The sequence below is a fragment of the Salmo salar genome, chromosome 01 (assembly GCF_965601325.2).
Source record: "Salmo salar chromosome 01, fSalSal1, whole genome shotgun sequence".
In the NCBI taxonomy this organism is placed as follows: domain Eukaryota; kingdom Metazoa; phylum Chordata; class Actinopteri; order Salmoniformes; family Salmonidae; genus Salmo; species Salmo salar.
This window is the reverse complement of record NC_138291.1, coordinates 37,913,222-37,929,049: the sequence shown is the minus strand read 5'-3', so window position 1 is coordinate 37,929,049 and position 15,828 is coordinate 37,913,222. Positions and strand designations below refer to the sequence as shown.

The following is a 15,828-nucleotide window of genomic DNA, read 5'->3' as shown; positions in this document are numbered from 1 at the left end:
GTCACGCTTGTAAGCTTCGTAGAGCTTGGAGGAGACCTCAGCTGCAATGAAAATGGTGACATTTCACAAAACCTACTTGTCATGGAACATGCAGTGCCTTCAGAAAGTATTCATATCCCTTGACTTATTCCACATTTTGTTGTGTTACAGCCTGAATTCAAAATAGATTAAAGTCAAGGGGTATGAAGGCACTACATGATTTATAATAAAAACACCTCAGGGATCGGTTTCCCAGAAAAAACGTAAGCCTACACCTGAACTAAAAAGCAATTCATAATGTTTTTTAGTCCAGAATTATGTGTATTCTGGGTCGTACATGTATTTTCAAAGCACACGGTATCTTAAACTGATGGAAAGTCTCACCAAACTGATGTAGGCCAGGTCTGAAACAAAGGAGTTTGTCTTCTTCCTGTTCCATATTGGAATTTCTCCAGGTCGATGATCCCCTTCTCAGATTAAACTAACTTCATTTTGTATACAATACGTGTCTAATGGAAAGAGAAAATGGTCAGTAATGACACTGACAGCACAATTGTATACTGGTATCAGATCTGTTTTTGTTGGCAAGACAGTACAAACAGATCTGGAATCGAACTACAATTGTTAGTGTTGCCAGAGAGAAAGGTGGAACAATCCTTAATCAAGATTTGGCTGATTGTTCTGTTCAATTATGGCACAAATGATGGACTCACCCTTTTGTCCATGACACTTACCAACTCCTCTTGTAGTTCACTACTGTTTCCAAATACATTCTCTGAATTAGAGGTGGCAGAGGTGTCCTGATCCTCCATCATGACTTCCATCTCTTTATGTAAACAGATCTTTTTTAAGTGATGAGGAAGATTGCCGCTTAACATTAGCATGACTTTCCTCCCAATTCCATTTATTGTCAAGCAAGACATCGCAAAACATGGATTTTTACTCTTTATTCAACCTTAGATTGACAATTTTATTTGCAATGGTGGATCCTTCATCATTCAGTCAGTCCCATTTCAGAATCAGATTGTGCCAGTCAGCTACATTGTCTTAAACTTTTCTTGCACTTCCAGTCACTGTAGACTGAGACTTTTTGCCAGGAGTGGTCATCTCAGATCCTTGTACTGGGGAAAATACATTTATGTTTGGCCAAAGAGTGTGCCTGCCTACTAGTATGCGTCTGGTGTGGCCAAATATATGGGAAGTGGTAGTTTATTAACAACCAGGTAATGGATAGTAGATTAGTATTTTATATTAAGATAGATAAAGGATGCAATAAAACATAGCAAATGATTATCCAGCTGACATAGGACGGCTTTTTTACTAGCTATCATTTTGGTTCTATTGATGTATAGCCAGAGCCATATATTTAGAAATATATGGCTCTGGATGTAGCTAGCGACCTCTAGTCAATGATGTCATTTGAAGCTGGACCAGAGCTAGTAGCTAGTTTGCTAGCTCATCAGTAGCCTCGTTGAGAACCAAGCTTTCCTAAACGGGAAGTCAATGGCACAAAATCTGCTAAAAAGGGGGTAAGAACCCAGTGTAAATCAGTGACGACTCGCAACACGTCAAACCAATCAAATGCCTTGCTTGGGCGGACTCACTAGATTAGTGTTGTAGGTGCAACAGTGCGTGAGGATGGCTGTGAAACCACTGATTAAAACCCCATCAAAATATGTTCATGTATGCTGTGTTTGTGGTGAACCGTACGACTAACAGGGACAAACAACCTTCTACAAGGTAAATCGTCTTCATTGCGATTGGACTACACACTGGCTTTAGAAGAAATAACGGGACCTGTCACGCTGAGTGATGGGTTTTCAAATATAAAAGAAGTGCCAATGACGTGGAAAGAATTGTCTGTTTTGTGAGGGAAAGAGCAAATTCTAGAGTTAGAATGGGAAGATGTGCCAAAAGAGTGTCTGTTCAGGAAAGCACTGAGAGTCTGGCGAGACGAGGCCTATTCAGGGAGCCAGCCCCAGCGACAGATGACCAGCCGCCAGATATAGGAATTCAACTGCTACAAGCACCGGTTTATGGTGCATTTCTGGTGCTCACTATCGCGTGCCGATGCTGCTGGAGTCGGCATTGGCTGCCTGAGCCGGGGAGAGGGTTTCCCCAGCATCGCTAAACGGTAGTGAGCCTATGTTGCTGATCAGACCCTGTTCCTCACCGTCACCAGATCAGCACCAGCTAAAGCTACTTGGTGAGCTGTCGCCAGCGACCCTGCCTACCTCCGACTCCCTGCCTGCCCCTGCACTGGGGGACCCTCCAGCAGCACCGGACCTGTCTGCTGCTACCTCCGATGACCGGTGCAGCCCTGACATGGGCCCATGAATCCCTGGAAACTTCAGACTGTCTCACTCGTACAGGACATTTCTGATCCCCAGCTATATGGCCACCCCCACAAATGAAACACTTATTCCACTGAAACTACACACTCCTTTGTCCCATACCCTCTTCTCACATGTTGGAATCTCCCTCCTACATACTGGTGCAAAATGACCATGAACTTGCCACCTGAAACTTGGCCCACAACTGCGTGGCCATGCATGACTCCAACACCCTCATTAGGTTTGCTGATGACACGATGTGGGAGGTCTGATCACCGATGACGATGAGACAGCCTATAGGTATGAGGTCAGTGACCTGGCAGTGTGGTGCCATGACAACAACCTTTCCCTCAATGTCAGCTATACAAAGGAGCTGATCCTGGACTACAGGTACGAAGGGCCGAGCACGCCCCCATCCACATCGACGTGGATTTAGCGGAGTGGGTCGAGAGCTTCAAGTTCCTCAGTGTCCACATCACTAAGGAATTAACATGGTCCACACACATCTGCACAGTTGTAAAGAAGGCACGATAATGCCTTTTCCACCTCAAGAGGCTGAAAATATTTGCATTGGCCCTCAGATCCTCAAAAGGTTCTACAGCTGCACCATTGAGAGCATCTTGTTTGGCTGCATCACCGATTTCAGAGCACTCGTCTGACTGCCAGAGGCAGAATAAGTGATGAATTTACGAACGCTCAACACCCGTTGAATGTGGCCAGTATCAGTAAACGTCAGCAGAAAAGTGTAATTAAATTGTTGACAGCAACACAGTTACAGTCACCAACACTCTGGATAACATGAAAACTGCCTAACCAGCTCTGCTAGGGTGGGTAAAATGGTCAGAGTGAGGTGTTCTCTTATTTGTGACTGGAAGTAACTAGCAAGTTAGTAGCCAGTTAGCTTAGGTGCTTGACTGCAGTTGTGAGGTCAGAACGCTTGGATCAACCCTACTCCTCAGCCAGAGAATCCAGTGTGCGCTCTGAGAGCGAAACGCACTGGCACTCCAGATTGAATTTAGCAACACACCCAAAGTCTAGCTAGTAATTTGTTATGCTAACAAGCTAGCTAGAGGTTGCATTGCAACAGCAACAACTTCAGTTTTTTTTACCATCAACTTCCGGTAGACAGGTGAAGCGCTAGTACGCTCAACTGAAAGGATACCGTTCGTTTAATAAAATGAACTAACAGTATATAGTATGGGTATTTTAACACAGGTCAAAATACATTTAGAAATCTATGTTATTCAATTATTGCACCCACACTGCTCACACGTGTAAAATAGATATCAGTTCTATTTCTGACGCAGATCGCGCTGCTAGTCATGCCTCTCCCATCTCCCATTATAGAAGGAGGTACCCACGTGCCATCATCATTGGTTAAACCCACATACCCACGTGGGTGACTGAAAGACGAATGAGGTCAGTGGCGGTAATGCACCTAATTTATGAAAGTTGCCAATCGCAATATAGTCAAGAGAAGAAAAAGCCTGGGAGGAGGTGAGATGACTAGAAACGATTCGGTTGACCGTTTTATGTGTGGATTAATTGACGGAGTAGAGGATCTTGTGCATTTCAGGTAAAATAACAACTCAATGTTTATATCCCAAGACAAATTAGCTAGCAACAGCAAGCTAGCTAAATAGGACAAATTAGCTAGCAAGTGCAAGCTAACTATAATTGGTTCAGAGTTTGTTTTGATATTTTAACCTGCGTGTCGTGATCGCGTTTGGTGTGGGGGCGGACAAAATACATTTACGCACGATGGCGCACGCGCGCAGCCGGTTTTGGTTCCGTGTTACATGATTTCTAAATTTATTTTGCAACGCACGTGACAAGTGTTGTGGTCAGCCTGTATCAATTTCTGAAAGTTCACTGTCCATCGACTCCTGAGGATTGTTAGAAGAGGAATATCTAATTATCTGTGTGATATTGTGCGATATTAGGTGCTTCTTGTGTAAATATTTTCTGTCTGGATTTTAATGATTTCTATGTACAAATCATTAAAAATCATGTACAAATCATTAAAATCCCATTTCAAATTCGACACAAACTTTCAAATAGGTATGTAATGACACATTATATAAACTCTTTATAGTGTTTTATTTACATTTTAGAGGCGATAAGCTGATAAGTTGGACAGATCGGGTGAAAAAAGCCGTTTCCTCACATGACATCTCTCCTTCTCACTATCAAGCAATAGGTTTAGCTTCCCCACCCGCCATTTTTAGAAAGACCCGCGAGCTCATTGCCTTCTTGAATCATGCAGAGATGGGCATCATGAAGGTCTCGTCATTGATTTTGTTGGAAAGGGGAGAAATTGTGCTTTACATTGGTATTGATATTACAGTTGATCTGGAAGTTTAAAGTTTTTTGGGGCGCTAAAATAAGGTCAATTGTACGCGATGTGCAAAAGTGAGTGAGTTTACGTTAACCTGTTAGGGCTAGGGGGCAGTATTGACACAGCCGGATAAAAAACGTACCCGATTTAATCTGGTTACTACTCCTGCCCAGTAACTAGAATATGCATATAATTATTGGCTTTGGATAGAAAACACCCTAAAGTTTCTAAAACTGTTTGAATGGTGTCTGTGAGTATAACAGTACTCATATGGCAGGCCAAAACCTGAGAAGATTCCATGCAGGAAGTGGCCTGTCTGAGAAGTTGTGTTTCATCTTGGCTCTTTTTATTGAAGACTGAGGATCTTTGCAATAACGTGACACTTCCTACGGCTCCCATAGGCTCTCAGAGCCCGGGAAAAAGCTGAACGATATCGAGGCAGGCTCTGGCTGAAACACTTTATCGCTTTTGGCAAGTGGCCGCTCAGAGTACTATGGGCTAAGGCGCGTGCCCGAGTCGACCGAATGCTTTCTTTTCTTTTGTCTGTTTACCTAAACGCAGATTCTCGGTTGGAATATTATCGCTTTTTTATGAGAAAAATGGCATAAAAATGTATTTTAAACAGTGGTTGACATGCTTCGAAGTACGGTAATGGAATATTTAGAATTTTTTTGTCACGAATTGCGCCATGCTCGTCACCCTTATTTACCCTTTCGGATAGTGTCTTGAACGCACGAACAAAACGCCGCTGTTTGGATATAACGATGGATTATTTTGGACCAAACCAACATTTGTTATTGAAGTAGAAGTCCTGGGAGTGCATTCTGACGAAGACAGCAAAGGTAATAACATTTTTCTTATAGTAAATCTGACTTTGATGAGTGCTAAACTTGCTGGGTGTCTAAATAGCTAGCCCTGTGATGCCGGGCTATCTACTGGGAATATTGCAAAATGTGCTTTCACCGAAAAGCTATTTTAAAATCGGACATATCGAGTGCATAGAGGAGTTCTGTATCTATAATTCTTAAAATAATTGTTATGCTTTTTGTGAACGTTTATCGTGAGTAATTTAGTAAATTCACCGGCAGTGTTCGGTGGGAATGCTAGTCACATGCTAGTCACATGCTAATATAAAAAGCTGGTTTTTGATATAAATATGAACTTGATTGAACAAAACATGCATGTATTGTATAACATAATGTCCTAGGGTTGTCATCTGATGAAGATCATCAAAGGTTAGTGCTACATTTAGCTGTGGTTTGGGTTTATGTGACATTATATGCTAGCTTGAAAAATGGGTGTCTGATTATTTCTGGCTGGGTACTCTGCTGACATAATCTAATGTTTTGCTTTCGTTGTAAAGCCTTTTTGAAATCGGACAGTGTGGTTAGATTAACGAGAGTCTTATCTTTAAAATGGTGTAAAATAGTCATATGTTTGAAAAATTGAAGGTTTTGCATTTCTAAGGTATTTGAATAACGCGCCACGGGATTACACTGGCTGTTGAGTAGGTGGGAAGAAAGCGTCCCACCTAGCCCATAGAGGTTAATTGTTCAACAGATGGCAAAAGGAGGACCACGAAATAAGAGGATGTATGAAATAGCTATCTGTAACGTAGACGTTGGGAGTCAAGAAGCAGGTGGTAAATTTAATATAACAAATAATGATACAACATAGGAGTAGCGTCTAGACATGAACAACAGAAACAATGCTGCCTGGGGAAGGAACCTAAGGGAGTGCCAGATAAGGGGCGGTAATGAGTGAGGTAATGGAGGCCAGGTGTGTTTAATGATGAAGCCCAGGTGCGTGTAATGATGAAAGCCAGGTGCCATAATGATAGAGGAGCGGAAGTAGACGTGACACTATCAATGTACCCTTGATAAAGTTGAGCAAAAAAGACTGTATAAAATAAACCTGAAACAAATACTGAGCTATATTGCATGCAGAAAAATGAAATTATATGTCTTCATACTAATACAATTGCTCAGAGAAAGATTTTGTTTAACAAGTTTTTAAAAAATCCCCCAAAAAGATAGAGCTCAAAATTATTAGCACCCGTTTTCCCCTTCCGAGGACAACGACACAGCCCTTTTCTAGATGTTTTATGAGATTGGAGAACATATTGGGAGGGATTGTAGACCATTCCTCCATATAGAATCTTTCCAGATCCTTGATATCCTAGGTATGTTTTTTTTCTGCATATGTATCCTTCCTTCGATTATAAACCCACCACTTGTGCGAGGCCAAAGAGCTCTATTTTCATGTCACCTGACCATAGCACTGGTTTCAATCCAAGTGACATTGCCATTTAGAAAACTCCAGGCATTTACATTTGTTAGATGACATGAAAATAAAGCTCTTTGGCCAGGCACACCAGTGGTAGGTTTGGCTTGGAACGAAGGATGCATATACAGAAAAGAACCCCCATACCTACTGTAAAATATGGTGGTGGATCTTATGGGGATATTTAGCTTCCACTGGTCCTGGACCCCTTGTTAAGGTCAACCCAGTACCAGGAAATTTGAGCCAAAAGCCTGGTTGCCTCTGCAAGTATTCATATCAGCATTCTCTGCACCTTCACAGCACCATCGGAGCCCACCCAGGCTCTGATGGGAGCCCAGGTGGCAGGCAAGCCTGGAGGAGTGGGCCCACTCCAGGACCGAGGAGCAGATGGCATCAGGCACAAACATACGGTTATCTGCCCCCCCTCCCCCCCTAGGGTTCGGTTGGGAACACTGCGCCTCACGGACCTGCTTCCCTATTCCCCAGCTGAGAGCCTTCGCCAGACACGAGGTGGAAAGGATGGTCTTGGGGTCTGAGGGTGTAGCCACGGGGCTATAGCGGCGTGACAGCGCATCTGGCTTGATATTCTTGGATCCTGGTCGGTAGGAGAGGGAGAAGTTAAACCGGGTGAAAAGCAGGTCCCACTTAGCTTGCCTGGAATTGAGACGCTTGGCCCTGTCCTGCCTGTTTGGCCCTGTCCGGGGGTATCATCGGATGGGGCCACAGTGTCTTCTGATCCCTCCTGTCTCAGCCTCCAGTATTTATGCTGCAGTAGTTTATGTGTCGGGGGGCTAGGGTCAGTCTGTTACATCTGGAGTATTTCTCTTGTCTTATCCGGTGTCCTGTGTGAATTTAAATATGCTCTCTCTAATTCTCTCTTTCTGTCTTTCTCTCGGAGGACCTGAGCCCTAGGACCATGCCTCAGGACTACCTGGCATGATGACTCCTTGCTGTCCCCAGTCCACCTGGCCGTGCTGCTGCTCCAGTTTCAACTGTTCTGCCTGCGGCTACGGAACCCTGACCTGTTCACCGGACGTGCTTGTTGCACCCTCGACAACTACTATGATTATTTTTATTTGACCATGCTGGTCATTTATGAACATTTTAACATCTTGACCATGTTCTGTTATAATATCCACCCTGCACAGCCAGAAGAGGACTGGCCACCCCTCATAGCCTGGTTCCTCTCTAGGTTTCTTCCTAGGTTTTTGGCCTTTCTAGGGAGTTTTTCCTAGGGAGTTTTTCCTAGCCACCGTGCTTCTTTCACATGCATTGCTTGCTGTTTGGGGTTTTAGGCTGGGTTTCTGTACAGCACTTTGAGATATCAGCTGATGTACGAAGGCCTATATAAATAAATTTGATTTGATTTGATTTGCGGAGATATTCCAGGTTCTTGTGGTCTGTCCACACAATAAACGGATGTTCCGCCCCCTCCAACCAGTGTCTCCACTCCTCCAATTCATCTTCACCACGAGAAGCTCACGATTCCCCACATCGTAGTTCCTCTCCGTGGCGTTGAGGTGATGGGAGAAGAAGGCACAGGGATGTAACTTGAGGTCCAGGGCAGAACGCTGGGACAGGACATCCCCCACTCTGACCTTCTGAAGCATCAGCCTCCACTACGAACTGACTGAACGGGTCAGGATGAACCATTATGGGAGCAGTGGTGAAACAGTGCTTGATGTCCCGGAACGCCCGGTCAGCAGCTGGGGACCATGTAAACGGAATCTTGGGAGAGGTGAGTGCAGACGGGGGAAGCCAGGGTGCTGTAACCCCGGATAAAGCGGCGATAGCAGTTGACAAATCCCAGAAAACATTGCAGCTGCACTCTGGATGTAGGCTGGAGCCAATCCACCACCACTCTCACCTTCCTGCGATCCATCTGTACATTCCTGCAGCGATGATGTAACCAAGGAAGGGGATGATGGAGTGATGGAATTCTCCCCGCTTTCACAAAAAGCAGGTTCTCCAGGAGGCGGTGGAGGACCTGTCGGATGTGGAGCATGTGTTCTTGGGCTGAGTGGGAGAAAACGAGGATGTCATCGAGGTAGACGAAAATGAACCAGTTCAACATGTTGCGAAGAATGTCATTAACCAGGGCCTGGAACACAGCAGGGGCATTGGTAAATCCAAATGGCATGACCAGGTATTCGTAATGGCCGCATTGAAGGCAGTCTTCCACTCGTCCCCTTCCTGTATCAGCACCAGATGGTAGGCGTTCTACAGATCCAACTTGGAAAAAACGGTGGCCCCCTGGAGCGGATAGCGGTTCTTCACCGTGAAGTCATTGAGGTCCTGGTAGTCAATGCATGGGCGTAGGGTTTTGTCCTTCTTCTCCACAAAGAAGAACACTGCGCCGGTGGGGGAGGCAGAAGAACGGATACACCCGGCAGCTAGGGAGTCCTCGATATAGGTCTCCATGGCCTTGGTCTCTGGACCCAACAGAGAGTACAGTCGTCCCCGGGGTGGTGTGGTGCCTGGGAGAAGGTCGATCCCGCAGTCATAGGGTCGGTGCAGAGAAAGTGAAGTGACCTGGGCCTTACTGAAAACCTCCCGGAGGTCCTGGAACTCCGCGGGAATGGCAGAGAGGTCCGGGGCAACTTCCGAGCCCAGGCTGCGCTGACTTCAGACAATGGGCGGGGCTCCAGCCCATAATGGCACCAGCAGTCCAGTCTATGAGGGGATTGTGTCGCTGGAGCCAAGATAATCCCAATACCACGGGAATCTGAGACTTAATCAGCAAAAATTTGATTGCCTCGCTGTGGTTCCCTGAAACTCGTAGGTTGATGGGGGTGGTATTGTAAGTGACCCGGCCTATAGAGCAGGGGCGAGGTTGGAATCGAGGGTGAACGAGGGCGACAGGGCACAGATTCCCTCTCCCTCCGACGTTCTCGAAGCTGCCAATAGATCCGGATGGTCAAGTCTATGAGGGAGTCAAGGTCCATGGGCAGCTCTCGGGCTGCTAGCTCATCTTTGATCACCTCCAATAATCCATGAAGGAACATGTCGAACAATGCTTCCGGGTTCCAGGCACTCTCGCTGCCAACATGCGAAAATCCACCGCGTAGTCTGCCACACTACGGGATTCTTGAGTTAGCTGGAGCAGCTTACGAGCAGCCTCTCTCCTGGACAACGGAGAATCAAACAGCATTGTGGAGCTGGTCTGAGTCTGCTGGGTCAGTCATGGCCAGTTCGTACTATCAGAACTCAGGATAAGACCCAGATGCAGACAGCTAGAGTCACAGATGTTTATTGACCCCAACAGGGGGCAGGTAAAAGATAGGTCAAAGGCAGGCAGAGTTCCGTAATCCAGGGCAGAGTCAATAAGGTACAGAACAGCAGGCAAGCTCAGTTCAGGACAGGCAGAGGTTTGTAAACGAGTCGGAGTCAGGCAGGTACAGAACGGCAGGCAAGCTAAGGGTCAGGGGAGGCAGAATGGTCAGAACCGGGGAAACTAGGAAACAGAACTTGAGAAAGCAGAGAGACGGGAAAACACGCTGGTAAGACCTGACAAGACGAACTGGCAACAGACAAACAGAGAACACGGGTATAAATACACTGGGGATAATGAGGAAGATGGCCGACACCTGGAGGAGGGTGGAGACAAACACAAAGACAGGTGATACAGATCAGGGTGTGACAGTAAGTACTTACACTCTGGCGTCACTGTGAGCAGCATCTTCTCCTTCCACCTCCTCCATCTATAACATGAGTTTGTTAATAAACATGTGGCAGTTCCAAAGCCCCTGTAAGCACAGGTGGACCGTGAGGGCCTGGAGTACTGCTCCATTGTAACACAGAGAACAAGAGTGGGTCAGCGTCGCACCAAGTCTGGAGCACTGGGAGCAGAAAGAAAGGGAGAGAAAGACAAAGGATATACGGAAGTACAGCTGTACTTATTGAGCCGCTAACCTCATTGCACCACCATTCCCAAATGTGCCACGACCGCTGAACTGAGCCAGCCCTGGCTGGAAGATCATTCAAGTATGGAGATGCAAGCTTCCTCAACACCTGGATTACACCTGCTCCGTACCCCTGCCCTGCAGAATGGCTGTATTACTTTGCAAACCTGCAGAGAAAAGCAATATTGTTTTTAAATATAATTTATAGATGCTTAATAGGTGCGTATGAACAGTACTGAAACTGTAATGCAGACAGACCCCTGTCTACTTTACCTGCTTGCCATGTCTTGCTCGTCGAACCCTGCCCTGGTCAGCAGAGACTGGACCAAACAGCTTGTCATGGCAGTGTCATCACGTACTGTAAAATACCTGAGGGGAAACACACAACGACGATATGATGACGACATGAGAATATGTGGTGATGGGTGTGTGATATTGGGCTTAGGGGCACATTCACAGAAGACAGCTATAAATGTGTAGCCTTTTTCTATTTAATAAATTGCTTAATGTTGCTCTGAGCAATGCACATATTTGATAGGGCTTAGGGGAGGTAGATGCATGGTGATAAATGTGAGTATTTGTACTGTAGACCTACACATTAGGGGGCTTTCACACCAATTGGTTTGGAGTGTTTTTTTTACAAACTCTGGTGCGTTTTCCCACTTAGTTCGATTAGTTTGGACTGGTGTGAAGGCTGCTGGCTCGAAAACCCTACGCGACAATGTGAAAAATCTGTCGATAAGCCCTTAGCAAGGCACTTAACCCTAATTTGCTCCAGGGGCACTGTACTGCTATGCCTGACAATGTAAAACAACACATTTTACCACACCTATCCGGTGTGTAACAATAAAACATAATATAGGCTACTGAATGTAGCCTATTCACGTCGCAGGAAGATATGTTATTGTGCTGTATCCTCGTGCATGTTGTTGGAAGAACAAATAAGTGAAAGTAATATGAAGATTGGGACACACTGTGATGCTTTGTGATAATCATAGATTTAATGTGAGCATTTTTTTTTTCAATAAACAAATGACTTGCATGGAACATGGCACATTGAAATTATCTGCCAACGCAGTCTCCCAGCACCGCAGCAACCAGTGCACCGCTGAACCAGGACAAAGAGGCTGGTCCTCCAGCTCCCACTGACCGCACCGCCATCACGGCCATGTTGTGCAGCTCTTTTCAGACAACCAGCGTAATATGGCCAAGTAGCCTTCCACACCGAGTATACAATGCCCCTCTAGTCAAAGCGGCTAATGCCTCAACATTCTAAAGATCTATTTAACAGCACAATATTAATATGTATACGCTACCGGTCAAAAGTTTTAGAACACCTACTCATATGAAATAACACATATGGAATCATGTAGTAACCAAAAAAGTGTTAAACAAATCAAAATATATTTTATATTTGAGATTCTTCGAATAGCCAGTCCTTGCCTTCATGACAGCTTTACACACTCTTGGCATTTTCTCAACCAGCTGCATAAGGTAGTCACCTGGAATGTATTTCAATTAACAGGTGTGAAACAACCGACGCTGGAGATGAGAAGCAGGTAACAGGACAGGAACAGCGTCAGAACACGGGGTAAACAAAGACAAACAACAATTAATGCAGCAAATATAGGGAAGTAATAAACAGGTGATTGAGTTCAGGTGAGTCCAATAATACGCTGATGCGCATGACTGGGAAAGGCAGGTGTGCGTACTTATGGTGGCAGGAGTGAGTAATACTGGGGAGCCTGGCGCCTTCGAGCGCCAGGTAGGGGGAGCGGGGGCAGGTGTGACAGTACCCCGTAGGGGCTCCACCCGGCGTCCCACCTCGGCGAGCCTGACGGCCGGCCGAGGCACGGGTGTTGGACAAACCGGCTGGGCACAAAATCCCGACGAACCGGCAGGGGTGTGGGAGCCTGGCGAACCGGCTGAGGCGTGGGAGCCTGACGACCCGGGTGATGCGCGAAAGCCTGTCGATCCCACTGAGGCATGGGAGACCGATGATCCAGCAGAGGCATAGCAGCCTGGTGAACCGACTGGGCGTAAAACCCTGATGATCCAGCTGAGGCCGGATGTGGGATGGGCACGTTCCGAACCAACCGAGACAGAAACCTCTCGAGCCAGCTAGGGCGTGACAGCCCGACGAGTTGGCTTAGGCACCCCAGTTCCATCGGTGTCGGCCCTGGACCCGAGTCACCACCAACCGGAACGTCAGTACTCCCCGATGCTTTGCATGATGGCTGCTGCATTCTGTAACGACCGACACTGGAGATGAGAAGCAGGTACGGGGAGTTGAACATTGAACGCGGAAGAGACAGGTAACAAGATAGGAACAGCGTCAGCACACAGGTAAACAAAGACAAATTACAATTAATGCAGCAGCGGGGAACAGAGATGGGGAACTGACAAATATAAGGGAGGTAATAAACAGGTGATTGAGTCCAGGTGAGTCCAATAATACGCTGATGAGCGTGATGGGGAAAGGCAGGTGTGTGTACTGATGGTGGCAGGAGTGCGTAATGCTGGGGAACCTGGCGCTCGAGGGGAGTGGGAGCAGGCGTGACAAGGTGTGCCTTCTTAATTTGTGGAATTTCTTGCCTTCTTAATGCATTCGAGCCAGTCAGTTGTATTGTGACAAGGTACGGGGGGTATACAAAAGATAGCCCTATTTGGTTAAATACCAAGTCCATATTATGGCAAGAACAGCTCAAATAAGCAAAGAGAATCGACAGTCCATCATTACCTTAAGACATGAAGGTCAGTCAATATGGAACATTTCAAGAACTTTAAAAGTTTCTTCAAGTGCAGCCGCAAAACCCATCAAGCGCTACGATGAAACTGGCTCTCATGAGGACCGCCACTGTAACGTCTGCTTCCAACTTACACTCTCAAACGCGTAGATCCCCTGAACGCAGCTCACTTTCCAGCTCACGCTCTCAAACACACAGATCCCCTGAATGCAACTCACTCTCCAGATTCCAATCACCTGAATTCTGATCACCTGTTCACACACCTGTATGTCATTATTACATCCTATTTAGTTCAGTTCTTTGCACCCCATCATTGTGAGGTATTGTTTGTTTTGTGACACACTTCTATTCGGAGCACTGTTGTTCCTGTAATTTAATCCACCCGTGTATGATAGTTTTTGTGTGCCTCACTAATGATGCATTTTGCCTATTCCCTGCCTGTACTTTAGCCTATCGGATTTCCTGTTATCTACCTATTGCCTGATCTCCCGGATAAAGTTACTAGCCCTTTCCCTGCCTGTAGTGTTGCCTTTTTGGACCCCCTGTGTATGACCTTGTGCCTGCCCCTGGACCCAGCTACCAGCCTCCTCCTGTGGTCCTTTACATTTAAACACCTGCTCTTGAAACCAGCTCTCTGTCTCCCGTCGTGTTCATTACAGCCACAGGAACGGAAGACCCAGAGTTACCTCTGCTGCAGAGGATAAGTTCATTAGAGTTACCAGCCTCAGAAATTGCAGGCCCAAAAAATTATTCACAGAGTTCAAGTAACTACTACTGTGACATTAAAAATGTTTATGGTATTTTTCATCAGTTTTATTTGAAATGTAATTTCCACCACACTCTGTCATTACCACAACGCTAAGTTATTACCATCATGGTACATATTTTTGAGGCAGAGGTGTATTAAATTACAATTGATATTGATGATTTTAGCCAAATATGAACCTTATATACTGGTTCTTAAGGTAATTTCTAAAGTAATGTAAAATATTAAGATTTTGGTGTGGTAAATACATGTCTCGTGAACAGCATGATCATTACACAGGTGCATCATTACACAGCACGATCACTACAAGGACATTCACGTAAATCCACACACAATCAAATGGATTGTGAACTACCTGACCAATATACCACAGTAAGACTGAACCAGGCAGTATCAGATCGGATATATAAAAACACGGCACCGCAGGGGACGGTCCTGACACCTTTTCTGTTTACACAAATGACTTCACACACAAGAATGAACTGAGCCACTTACACAAATATGTTTTTAATCCCATTTCTATTAATTGTGCAGAGATTGGCCCTGTTGACTCTAAGTACTTGTGTTTCGCGGAGCGAACACAAGGGAACCCAAGAGCGGACTCAGATGCAGGGATGAATGAACCAAAATGTTTATTGTACACAGAGAGATGTGGAGTGCAGAACCGGGGTAACTCAGTTAAGTTGCAGGAAACCCAGAAGTGTAGAGTGAGGTTGGAGTTCACTGAGTTGAACAGGGTAAACAGGTCCGGAGGGGAATCCAAGGCAGTGGTGGTGAGTGAAGTCCAGAGCAAGGTGGTTGGGTGGTGAGATGTGGTACAAGAGCCAGCGGAAATGAGCAGAGATTACGATCTGGCAGAGTGGAAGTGGCAGGAATGAGTATTTGTAGAGGTCTTGATTTATGGGACGATTTGCAGCTGGTAGGGATCTGCTCTGACTCCAGCACACCTGTCTCCAACCACACAAACACAGAGACAGAGAGAGGGAGAGAGAGAGAGCGTACAGGGGGAGAACTGCAGGTTAAGATGACACCGGATGAACACCAGAGGGTGTAGTGAGAGCAGATGTGACAACTTGGGTGTAATAGTGGACAACAAACTGAACTGAAAGGATAATTCTCTACAAAAAAGCCCAATCCAGACTGTACTTTTTAAGGAAGCTTAGATCTTTTAGTGTATGTGACAAAATGCTTCGTATATTCTATAGCAGTGTAGTGGCGAGTGTAGTGACCTATGCCATTGTGTGCTGAAAAGGAATTTTAGCTAAGGAAGACTTAAACAAGCTTGACAAAATCATTAATAAAGCCAGTGCTACAATTGGCTGCAGCCTGGAATCAATACAGGACATGTTCATAAAAAGGCTGCAAGTAAAAACACACGATCATGGACAATGACACACACACACACACACACACACACACACACACACACACACACACACACACACACACACACACACACACACACACACACACACACACA

General features: G+C 45.7%; 1 pseudogene; it reads right to left on the bottom strand.

Annotated features, from left to right (window-relative positions):
- Window positions 1-9,947: 9,947 nt before the first annotated feature.
- On the bottom strand, window positions 9,948-11,436 carry LOC145858609 (ADP-ribosylhydrolase ARH3-like; annotated as a pseudogene).
- Between the last annotated feature and the right edge of the window lie 4,392 nt (window positions 11,437-15,828).